We start from the raw sequence: 12,892 nt of genomic DNA, 5'->3' as shown, positions 1-12,892 counted from the left end.
ATTTTTGCATCTCAATTAAAGTATAGTCACTAACTCAGATTTTAAGAAAATCAACTAAGCAAAAACCAGAATCACTCCTAGCTGCTCCAGCTAGCATATTAAATCACAAATCTCTAATTGCATTCATATCATTAAATTCAGCTGACATAAATTATATTCCTACTGCCTCAGTCTACTCTACTACCATTAATTCATTTCTTCTTGTTTTCACCAGCTTAGTTTTGTTGTTGGTGGTTGTCATTATACATGGTAGGTTGAAAGATGGCTACAAATTCTGTGCACCATCTTTATCAGGAGGTGGAGTCTATTTCCCCATTTTTTAAAAATGAGCAAGCTTCTGACTAGCTTTAATAGATAGGATGTGGAGAAAGAGATGTTATGGAAGTTCTGAATCTAGGCTTCAAGGAGTGTTACAGCTTCTACTCTCACACTGTGAAGCATTTTACCACCATGTGCACCATGTGAACAAACCTCTTAGGGAATGGGAGACCATATGAATAGCCCACTGCCAGCCTAGCCATTCCAGCTAAAGCCCCAGAAATGTGAGTGAACCCAGCCATGAATAGCTGATCCTGGCCCAGATCGGAAGGACCACCCAGCTATTCTCAGTCTAAATTGAAAACCACAAACTCATGAGCTAAATACAATTTTCATTGTGTTAAGCCACTAAGTTTGGGGGTTGAGTGTTATACAGCAATAGATAAACTAGCAGAGTTTTGCAATTTTTTTTTTTCTTTTATGGCATGTAAGTATTCTCCTTCTGGGTTTGACTCTGATTGGTCTCCTGGGGCACACGGGGACATTGCTCCAGTTAAAACTCTAAAGGCAATGAAAGGTGGTGTAGGTGGAACAGGAAGAGAATTCCTTCAAGTAAAGAAAGAACAATTTCAGTGATTCTGTAGTTAAAAGATGACCAGTAGTATTTGGAAAAGTCCAAATCATTTTATTTCCCTCAAATGTCAGCATTCTAATCTCATGTTTCCACTCTTTCTCAGGTCCACGATTTCGCAGAGCATTGTAACAGTGAATTTCCCAATGCACAAATGCAGATGGAATTCCACATTTGACTTTCAGCTACATCATTCCTGAGATAAGAGATAAGAGGTTCTTTTAGGATAATCTGAGAAACTTCCTGGTTCTCTGACCATGTCTTGATCCAAAAATTTGCAACACTTAGCCTTCACTTTTTTTCCTTTAATCTTTGAAGCACAATTAGAAGCATCCAACCCTCAGTACAGACCATGTATTATTTCTTGTGCCTCTCATGCTGAGCAATGGAAGTAGCCTCCATCTGCCAAAATCATTTCCTCCACAGGCACTTTCTCCATACGGCTGCAGGTGATGGTGTAAGGAGCTGTTTTGACACTGCATGTTGTGAATGATAAGTATTCCATTCTTTAGTGATAACTGGATCTTCACTACCTTCCAACCCAACCAGGTCAGATAACCAGTCCCAGTCAATCAAGGTACCCTGGTCAGAGTTCAGTAGAAGGTAACAGAATCCATTCAAGCCCGTTTAGGCAGAAAGAGAATTAATTGTAGGGAATCAGGTGCTTATAAAATTTTGAAGGCTGAAGAAACAAGATCTAAGATGAGCTTTAAGGAATGGCTCCCAAAATGGTACTACAGAACTGGCCCACCAAGTGTCTCTGCCACAACCAGAAGCTGGGAAAATAGGAAGCTGCCATCACAACTGCTGGTTCTAGAATCCTCTGTCTCCCACCACCTGCCGTGGTTTGGTTCAGGAAAAGGGATTCCCTGCTCATTGCCTCTCAACACCCATAAAGATAGGCATGGTCCTGAGTGACCAGCTTCTCCCATAGCTGACACATAAATACCTCCGAGGCACCGCATTCCAGGAGTAATAGCTTTCACCTTACTCGATACCCTTGAACCTCCCACATCTCATGCAGTTATGCCTTTTTGGCCCAAGCTATTCAACTAGCTGAATTATAAAAGAATCAGGGAGGTGTAATCTTTCACTGTTCGTTCTCTATTTCCTGACTACACAAAGTATATCTGTGGCCCAATGGCATGAACATCATCTGTAAGGAACAGACATAAGCAAGCCTTGCTGCAGAATGTGACACCAGGGTTAAAATGCACATAATATGCTTAGTACAGTGCTAGTAAGATAATAATGCTTAATTTGTGTTAACTGTCTTATTGTTGTTCTGCTTAGCATTGCTCATCAGTGGGAAAAAGCAGACTCCAGACTTCTAATAGCCAGAGTAGAAACATACCTTTGTGTTTCTTTATTTTGGGAAAAGAAAACTGGATCTCAGCTAAACAGGTTTAGTGGCAACTAAACCTCATTAATGCTGTAGCTTATATAGTACAGAGAGAATAAACTGATGCTGAACATTAGGTCTAATTTCATGTGATTAAACCTAAACATTATAAATAAAAATAACCCAGTTGTTTTAGAGGTTCCTTTTGCATTTTTTTAACACCTGGTTTCACATTTACCTGTACTTAACGAGACTGGATACTGGTTTTCCAGAAAAACCCAGAAATAATTGAAAGAGAACTACACACTTCTTCATCACATACACATTTATGTCTGGGACAATTTTCATCATAACCTACATGCATTTTTTTTGAAGGACCTTGAAAACAGCAGAAGAGTAGAGCATGCTGGCAGAGAATGTGCCAGAATGTGTGACAATGTGCCAGAGCCTGCATCCCACCAGGTCACATCCTGCGAAGCCCACGTACTGGAGTGCCTTGCCTGGAGAGCTGTCATTCAAGAATCGCAGGGTGCAGGGGCAGGGATGGGGAGTGGGAAATCCTGAGTCTAACTCACCTGTGCTCCTTACAGCTATTAGCTGCTTTCTTTTCCTGCGCTTCAAGCGCAGTCGGGTTTAATAAGGCTGTTTTATGGTGTTTTCATCTGCACGTGCTTCTTTATGTTTCCCTCAGCGTGCAGAGCTCTCAGGCTCTGAGATAGCAAGTTCATCTCTTCAGTCCCTTCAGAGGAGCCTTTTACAACTTCTGCCTCTCAGCTTTAAACATGAGGAAGTGGTCATCTTAAACAAGGGTTGCAATAGCCCTCAAACTTGGCACCTTCTTTGTTAAATTTAACCACCTCAGGGGTAAACAGGATGGCAGAGTGGAAGACCTGCATCCATCACAACGGCCATTGCAGAGCTTGATTCAACGACCAATAGAGCTGGACGTTTGCACCACGGCTTATGTGGGAGTGCATATATTGTAAAGTACGTTCTTTGGGGAGGTGATGGAAACCTGTGAACGATTTGTGGCCAAGCATAGAGTTCAGCTGTTTCTCAGATGTGACAGGGCCCCATCAGTGTAGTCAGTATGGTCAGTGTGACTGGCAGATGACTGCCTTACAGAAACAATGACCATATTCCCCACTTTTCAGGACAGTCCTGGTTTATGCGCATTGTCCCTGCATCCATCTAGTTAATAACCTCATTTAATCTCAGCCATGTCTGGATGTGGATGATAAATTTCATAGCCAGCTTATCTATAAACAAACAGGAGTCAGGAAAAAGTCACACCGGGACATGCAGCATCTGCTTTTACCTGTCATAGTTCCTGTAGTTCTGATTCACTGCTGTGATTTCTGCTCATTGAATTGGGAACCTAATTGAGTCTTCAGTGACAATGGCAGGGAAGGGGGTCCCTTCTCCCTGATCTACACCCTTCTAGCCTTCCCCTGACACTGTGCATGACAAGACCCCTGGCATCATTTTGCTCCTTTCCACCTCCCCACTCCCTCTCCTCCACCTTCAAACTATCATTACAAATCGTTTTAAAATTATATTTTCTATTTTAAAATCTTTGCTTGACAATTGGAATACATGTTCCAGCTGCACTGTAAGAAATTATTTGTCTGAATTCTATGCTTTACTGGTTACATGTTCTCTATTTCTTGTATCTCATGTCCTCCCTTTTCTTGGATTACATTTTTATTTTAGTATTTTCAGAAGGGTATGTGGGTGGCAACATTTCTAAATTGCTTGCATGTTGGAAATGATCTTTATTTTGCCTTCATACTTGAATGGTAACTCAGCTGGAAAGAGTTCCCAAATCTTTTTCCCTCAGAATACTTTGGCTATTTCTCCAGGGTTTTCTAGCTTCTCATCTTGCTGAGCAGTAGTCTGGTGCCAGATTCATTCTAACTCCTTTGTAACTTTCCTTTTTCTTCCATGCCCTCTCTTTTCTCTTTTTGAAGGGTTGTATCATTTTTTCTCCCCTTGGGAATTCATAAAAATTACCAAAACACGTTGTTGTTAATATTTGTATAAAGCACATGATAAGCCTGTTTGATCTGAACATACGTCTTTCTTTTGCACATGGAAATTTCTTTCATTATTTCTTTGATTTTATTTTTCCTCCACACACTCTGTTTTCTCATTTTATTAGGTAAATTAATATTACATATTAATAAGTATCTTTGGGTAAAGCTTCATGTTTATTAACTTTTCCCTCGTGGTTTTCATTTTTCGTTTTGTTTGAACCATGTTCTTAGAATAGTCCTTAGCCTTAGCCTCACCATTCTTGAATTCAGTCCTTTTACTGAGTTTTCATTTTAGCAACCAGATTTTTAACTTCCAAGAGTTATTTAGTGTTCTCAGGATTAAATTTCATGCTATTCCCTTCTCATGTAATTGATATAATTTTCTTGAATTCTCAGACATTGTTCTTGTGATTAATTTTTTAGGATTCCTTTTGTTTCTTGCATTAACTGTGCTTTCCTTGAGGTTGACTCCTATTTATGCCATTTATTGGCTTTCTTTCTTTTTTTCTCAAATGTTAGGGCCTAGCTCTCTAGTTAGTTGGTGGGCTTGTGTAGTATATTGAATTATGTCCCCTCAAAACTCATTGAAGCTTGAATTGTGTCCCCCCAATTTTTGTTAGAAACTTAGCCCCCATTGTGACTGTTAACAGGGTGGAAAATCCTATTATGGTAATGAAAAGGTGGACACTTGAAGAGGTGTTTGGATTATAGGACCATGCAGTAGTGAATGGATTAAAAATGGTGGTCAGAGGCGTGGTTCTAGGGACTTTAAAAGAAGAGAGTCTGTCTTTTTCTCTCTCTGCTCTCTCTGCTTCCACCATCTTGCAATGTGAGACCCCTGGGTCACTGTTGCCACCATCAGAAGGACTTTGGACTTCCCAGCCTCAGAAACTATAAGCAATAAATTTCATTTTTCTTTATAAATTACCTAGTCTCAAGTATTCTGTTATAGCAACACAAAATGGACTAATACAGCTTGTATGATGGGTGAGCTTCCATTGAAGGCCAGAGAAGCTCCTCTTCTGAGTTAGTGATTCCATGTCCACAGTGAAGCCGGAAGTGACCTGGGACATTACCCTACTTCTCTCTCTAGCCCCAGGGCTTATGCTGGGCATTGCTAAAACTAAACTATGTTATTTGGAGAGGTATTCCTGGGGCCTTAGACTTGTGGCAAATGCTATAGGAAACTGCTTGGAAATGATTTCCCCCATTCTGTTAGGTTTTGACAACCTCCAAGTTCATCTGCTTTGTATCTTTAATATTCTGGTCTGCTAATGGCACAGCTTTCTGATTTTCCAGTGCTTCTAAGATTTGTTCATTATTTTTCTTCTATGACATTTAGGAGAGAAAAATAAGTGGTACACTCATTTTGAATTTTATGGCACACCAATTCACCAACTATTCTAATCCCAAGGAAGGTTTGCCTAATTTGAACCCTTATGGACTTTATGGTCAATATCACACCTCTTGCTATGTGCTTCCACTTATCACTTTCTAATTTTTCTAATTTCTAATTCATTTGTGTTAGAACTCATAGTTTCTCCTCTCTCCCTACACCACCACTCCCCACTATACCTCCTACCAAATTAGAACCTGAGCTCCTGTGTAGACTCTGAAGGGTGAAGTAGTAAAGCTCTGGTCTCTCTATCTTTTCAGACTACAATGGAATAAAACTGGAAAGCAAAAACAATCAACTCTGCAAACTATACAATTATAGGGAAGTTAAACAACATGCTCACGACTGACCAATGGGTCAAAGAAGAAATTAAGCAGGAAATAAAAGTTCTTTGAAACAAATGAAAATAGAAGCACAACATACTAAAACCTACAAGATATTGCAAAAGCAGTACAAAGAGGGAAAATTATTGCAATAGAACTTACATCAAAAAAGTAAAAATATTTCAGATAAACAACCTAAGGTTGCACTTCAGGGAACTAGAAAAGGGAGAACACTCCAATCCCCAAATTAGTGGGCAATAATAATAATAATAATAATGATCAAACAAAACTGAACTAAATAGAAACCAAAAAAAAAAAAAAAAAAAAAAAGGTTGACAAAACAAAAGGCTAGTTTTTTGAAAAAAATAAATAAAATTGACAAATCATTAGCTAGATTAAGTAAGAAAATCAGAAATTAAAAAGGAGACATTACAACTGATACCACAGAAATACAAAGAATCATTAGAGACTATTATGAACAACTACGTGCCAACAACTTGGAAAACCTGGAAGAAATGGATAAATTTCTGGATTTATACAACCTACCAAGACTAAACCAAAAAGAAAGAGAAAACCTGAACAGACCAATAATGAGTAATGAGATTGAATCAGTAATTTGTAGTCTCCCAACAAAGAAAAGTCCAGAACTAGATGACTTCATTGATAAATTCTAGCAAATTTTAAAAGAAGAATTAATACCAATTTTCTCAAACTATTTCAAAAAATCAAAGCAGAGGGTATTCTCCCAAACTCATTCTGTGAGGCCAGCCTCACCCTGATACCAAAATCAGACAAGGATACATAAAAAAAAGAAAACTACATCCTAATTTCCTTGATGAACTTAAATGCCCAAATTCTCAACATCAACAAAATACTAGCAAACAGAATCTAACAGCACATCAAAAAGATTATGTTGCTTTGCCTCACATGGATTTGTCACCTCTCTTCCCCTGGGTGATGGATCCACAAAAGGGATTACTCAAAGCCCATGTCTTCCAAGCAGTAAGAGACCCCGAAGGGGTTAATTTCCCAGAACCCTCAAGAGAGAGGCATTCCTTCCTTTGAAAATTAACCATGAGCTGGGGTTCTCACTCCACATTTATTCTCCAGACCAGGAAGTTACAGGAAAAGAACATAGGTGAGGTTATAGTTTAACAATAGAGGCTGGTAGCATCAGTGAAACAAGCAAAGTGACATTCCATAATGCAATTTGCAAAAGGTTAAGTCAATCCACCAACAAAAGCTTATTCTTAGCAAACGCTGTTTTTCCCTACAGCAATTTCCCAGTATCTTTACATATCAGTCAGTAATTTGTCTGTCCTTGAGCCAGCAACCTTGCTGTGCCACAACTCTCCATCCACATCAGAGACCCTATCCTGAGGAAAGTTTCCTATCTTTTGCAAGGTTAACATTTCCATATGTAATTTCAAAAGGTTAGGCTAAACCTGAAACTACAGGGAACTAGGCCCTGTGAAATATATTTGCTTTATGAATGTAAGTATACTCCACAAGATTATACACTATTATCAAGTGGGATTTATCCCAGGAATGCGAGGAGGCTTCACCATACACAAATCAATAAATGTGGTACACAACATCAACAAAATGAAGGACAAAAACCATGTGGTCATCTTAATAGATGCAGAAAAAGCATTTGATAAAATTTAACATCACTTCATGGTAAAAACTCTCAAAAAATTAGATAGAGAAGAAAAGTATCTCAGCACTATAAAGGCTATAGATGACAAACCCACAGCTGACATCGAACTAAATGGGGAAAAATTGAAAGCTTTACCTCTAAAAACAGGGACAAGACAAGGATACCCACCTTTACCACTCTTATTTAACATACTACTGGATGTTCTAACTAGAGCAGTGAGGCAAGAGAAAGAAATAAAGGGCATCCAGACTGGAAAAGAGGAAGCCAATTTGTCCCTGTTTGTAGATGATGTGATTTACATATAGGAAAACCTAAAGACTCCACCAAAAACTCTTAGAACTGATAAATCATTAAATGGATTTATTAAAGTTGCAAGAAACAAAATCAATATATAAAAATCTGTAGTATATCTATACACCAATGACAAACTAACTGAAAAAGAAATCAGAAAAGCAATCCCATTTACAATCACTACCAAAAATAAAACACCTAGGAATAAATTTAACTAAGTAAAAGATAGCTACAATGAAAAAAATGAAAACTATAAAACATTGATGAAAGAAGTGAAAGAAGACATGCAAAAAAATGAAAAGACATTCCATGTTCATGGATTGGAAGACTTAATATTATCAAAATGACCATATTACCCAAAGTGATCTACAGATTCAATGCAATCCACATCAAAATACCAATGACATTCCTCACAGAAATAGAAAAATCAATCCTAACATTCATATGCAACAACAAAAGACCCTGAATAGCCAAAGCAACCTTGAGCAAAAAGAACAAAGCTGGAGGAATTACACTACCTGACTTCAAAATATATCACAAAGCTATAGTAATCAAAACAGCATGGTACTGGCATAAAAACAGACACATGCACCAAGGGAACAGAATAGAGAACCCAGAAATAAACACACATATCTACAGACAACTGATTTTTAGCAAAAGCACTAAGAACATACATTGTGGAAAGGACAGCCTCTTCAATAAATGGTGCTGAGAAAACTGGATATCCATATGCAGAAGAATAAAAAAGACCCCTATCTCTCATCATATACCAAAATCAACTCAAAATGGATTAAAGACTTAAATGTAAGATCTGAAACTACAAAACTACTAGGAAAAAAAAATAAGAAAAGCACTTCAAGACATTGGTCGGGGAAAAAATTTTATGGAGAAGACCTCTAAAAGCCCAGTCAACAAAAGCAAAAATAGACATATGGGATTGCATCAAACTAAAATCTTCTGCATAGCAAAGGAAACTATTAGAGTGAAGAGACAACCTATGGATTGGGAGAAAACATTTGCAAATGATACATCTGATAATATATCAAGAACTCAAAATATTCAATAGCAAGAAAACAAATAACCTGATTTAAAAATAGACAAAAAAATCTGAGTAGACAACTTTTCAAAAGAAGACATATAAATGGCAAATAGGTATATGAAAAAATCACTAATTATTAGGGAAATGCAAATTACAGTCACAAAAGGTACTTCTGACTGCTTGCCTCCAGCTTGACAGATTATGGATAGGAGCAAAGGCTAAAGATAAGCATTCTGGGGCATGCATAGTATGTCCTAGGCACCATTTTGAGTATTTTACATGCATTCATTCAGTAATCCTCACAAAGCATTGTTACTTGAAATTTATAGATGAGGAAGTTCAGGCACAGATAATTTTGGAAAGTTTTCCAAGTTTACAAAAGCAGTAAGTGGCCGAATCACTATTCAAACCCAGACAGCTTCAGTTTACGGTCCTCATGTTTAACCACTGCACCACACTGCCTGTTCTGTTTCTACTGTCTAATCTCCTCATTTTGGCACTTTTCTTATTGGTTATCACCTCTATGTGGATAATGTACAAATGCGCTCTATTTGTGTCTCTCCTCACCCACATCCCAGACACACACTTCTCGGCCACATTCTAAGCATCGTTCAAGATTCACTTTCCCAGGAAGCCCGCTCTAGTTCACAGTGAACCCCACAGCACTTCTATACTTGTGTATACATCATATTCTTGTCGTTGGTAGCCTTTATCTGTTAAGTACTTATCTGTGTGTGTTTTGTGTTCCTGGAGTGGATGGTAATCTCTTTTTAAAAAGGCTCTGCGTTCTTCCATTTATTTCACAATCCCTTCTCCAGTGTACTTGGGACCATGATTGACTTTGCCTGCTGAAACATTCAATTACATGCTTGCTGAGTGATTGGAGTAAACCTTTTGGTTATTTCTTCTTAGACTCAGGAGGTGAAATCCAAGATAGCATAGTAGAAGAAGTGTCTGCTCTGTGAAAGAAATTTGTTGGACAGAAATGGCATTTTCAAATCAGAGAAAGGACAAAAGATTACCTATAAGGAAAAAATATGTTCCCTTTTGACATCATATTCAAAAATAAATTACAGATAAAGACCTAAATTTTTTTTTTTAAGTTTAAAACAGAATATTTTTATGTCCTTGGGTTTGGAAGAAAAATGATAAATTAGACTACATCAAATTAAAAAGCTACTGTATGACATTATAAAGAATGCCAAAAAACCATGGATAGACTTGGAGAAAATATTTGTAACATGTAACAGGCAAACAATTATACTCCAGGATGTATAAAAATATGAATAGATAAGAAACATTCTGGTTGGTGGGAATGTAAAATGGTGCAGCCACCATGGATAACAGTAGGCAAGTTCCTCAAAAAATTAAAAATGGATTTATCCTATGATCCAATAATCCCACTTCTGTGTATATATCCAAAAGTATTGAAAACAAGATCTCAACGAGATATTTGTATACACATTGATAGAGTTTGGATGTGTGGTACCCCAAAACTCATGTGGAAATCTGATCCTCAATGTGGCATTTTTGGGAGCTGTTTGAGTCATGGGGGCGGATCCCTCATGAATGGATTAATGCTGTCCCTGGGGGGTGGGAGTAGTGAGTCCTTGCTCTATTAGCTCCTGCAAGAGCTGGTTGTTTAAAAGACCCTGGCACCTTCCTCTCTCTCTCTTGCTTCCTCTGGCCATGTGATCTGCTTGTCCTACCAGCTGCCATTTCCCACCAGGAGCAGAAGCAGCCTGAGGCCTGTGCCAGAGCGGCTGTCCCAGAATCATGAGCTAAATAAACCTCTGTTCTTTATAAATTACACCCAATCTCAGGTATTCTATTATAGCAACACAAAAATAGACTAAGGAAAAAGACTAGACTAAGGAAATAGACTAATGGTGCATGTTCATTGCACCATTATTTACAATAGCCAAGAGGTGGAAGCAACCTAAATGTCCACTGATGTATGAATGGATAAAGAAAATGTGGTATATACATACAAAGGAATATTATTCAGCCTTAAACAAAGAAGGAAATTCTGTCATGTGCTACAACATGGAGGAACCCTGAGGACAGTATGCTAAGTGAAATAAGCCAGTCACAAAACGACAAATACTGCCTGATTCCACTTACATGAGGTATCTAAAGTACTCAAACTAGTAGGAAAAAAAGTAGAATGGTGGTTGCTGGGTACTGGGGGTAAGGGCAAGGGAGAGTTGCTGTTCAATGCAAATAGTTTCAATTTTGCAAGATGAAAAAATTCCGAAGATCTGTTATGCAACAACATGATTACAGTTAACACTACCGCACATTTAAAAATGCTAAGATGGTAAATTTTTACGTTATGTATTTTTTTACCACAACTTCAAAAAAATCAGAGCTTTAATTCTCAGTTTTAGAGAAGCTTTATATGTAAATACTCCGGGAAGAGGGAAACAATTGGCTCACATTCAGCCATAGCTCTAAACACCTTATTCTAACCAGTTTTCATAGCAGGAAGGATGGCTGAGAGCTTGAAACTGGGGGCTGCTGAGGGGTAGGGTGGTCGCCACGTGATGCCAAAAGGTTAGACAAATGCCAAGGCCGATGCAGTAAGGTCGGCTGTGTTCTGTGACAGTGAAGGGCACATTCAAGCATTCACCAATATAAGTACAATTCATAAATCATCATCCTACAGAATTTTTCAAGGAGTCAAAGAATGTTTGAAAAATGAATTCCTAGGGGAATCCTGTATATAGTTCATGAAAGTATGAGCTTCTTTTGAAGGTTCATGTTGTATATATGAATGTGTGAAAAGCTAAAAATAGGTAAGGTAGGTATTCATCATGATGAAATCAGTAACAAGAAATTGTTTCAAACTGCTTTTTAAAAAGAATACTTCTAGTCACCTAAGTTGCTAAAAGCTAAATTAAGAAAACCTCCACACTGCAGGATGACTCCTTCTACTGCTGTTCTAAGTTTATGCTTTCAATTTCATGACAGTAACACCATACTCAGCATTAAGGAGACATTATAAACTATCAAAATTCCCAATGAACTAAGTAAGTATGAAAACTAGGAAATACTAACATTATATTTTAATGGAAGAACATGAAAAAGAATGGAATACCCAAATCAAATTTCTTAAACTGATCATTTTATTTGGGCAGGAAAATTTTCCTTAAAAATAGTTAATATTTTTAAACACCTCAGCACAAACTATTCAGAAAGCAAAAATATTTTATTTCAGAAGGGTCTTGCTTAAGTGGTTTTCTGTCCTCCTGTCTTCATATTATTATGAATATTTGCTTTATTTATTTGCTTTATTGATAAATATATTCTCAGTTACTCCCTTGTAACTAAATTTCTATTTATACTGGGATATCTGAGATTAGAAGACTTTGTTCAGGCCATTTAAAATTCACATTAGTACAGTGTCTATAATAAACTGATAATGAAGATTAAAGTAAAAAAAGAGAAAAAGAAACATTCTAACAGAAAAAAATGGTCAAAGAATGTAAACAACCAACTTTCCAATGATAAAAAATAGTGGTTGTAAATATATTGCTAAGTATGTAATCAGGTTTATGCAAATTAAAACGATGAGATACTGTATTTACCCATCATAAAGGCAAATATTAAATAATGACAATATTGAGGAGTTACCAAATTGTGGGAAAATAAGTACTCTCATATACTGCTGGTAAAAGAATAAATTGATGCAGTTATTTTGGAGAATAATTTGGCAATTTCTATTAAATGAAAGATGTGTGTGCTGAGAAACACTTGCACGTTATTTGCAAAGATGTGAATTTTGATCTGCATAATTCACTGCAGCATTTTTGTAATAACTAAAAACTTATGAACAATGAATGAACTTTACTTGAGGAATAGTTAAACGAAATGTGATTATATTTAGGCAATGGAATTACAGTAGTTAAAGCAA

This window comes from Cynocephalus volans, chromosome 12 (genome assembly GCF_027409185.1).
Source record: "Cynocephalus volans isolate mCynVol1 chromosome 12, mCynVol1.pri, whole genome shotgun sequence".
Taxonomy (NCBI): Eukaryota; Metazoa; Chordata; class Mammalia; order Dermoptera; family Cynocephalidae; genus Cynocephalus; species Cynocephalus volans.
The sequence above is the reverse complement of the archived record's forward strand: the minus strand, read 5'-3'. Positions refer to the sequence as shown.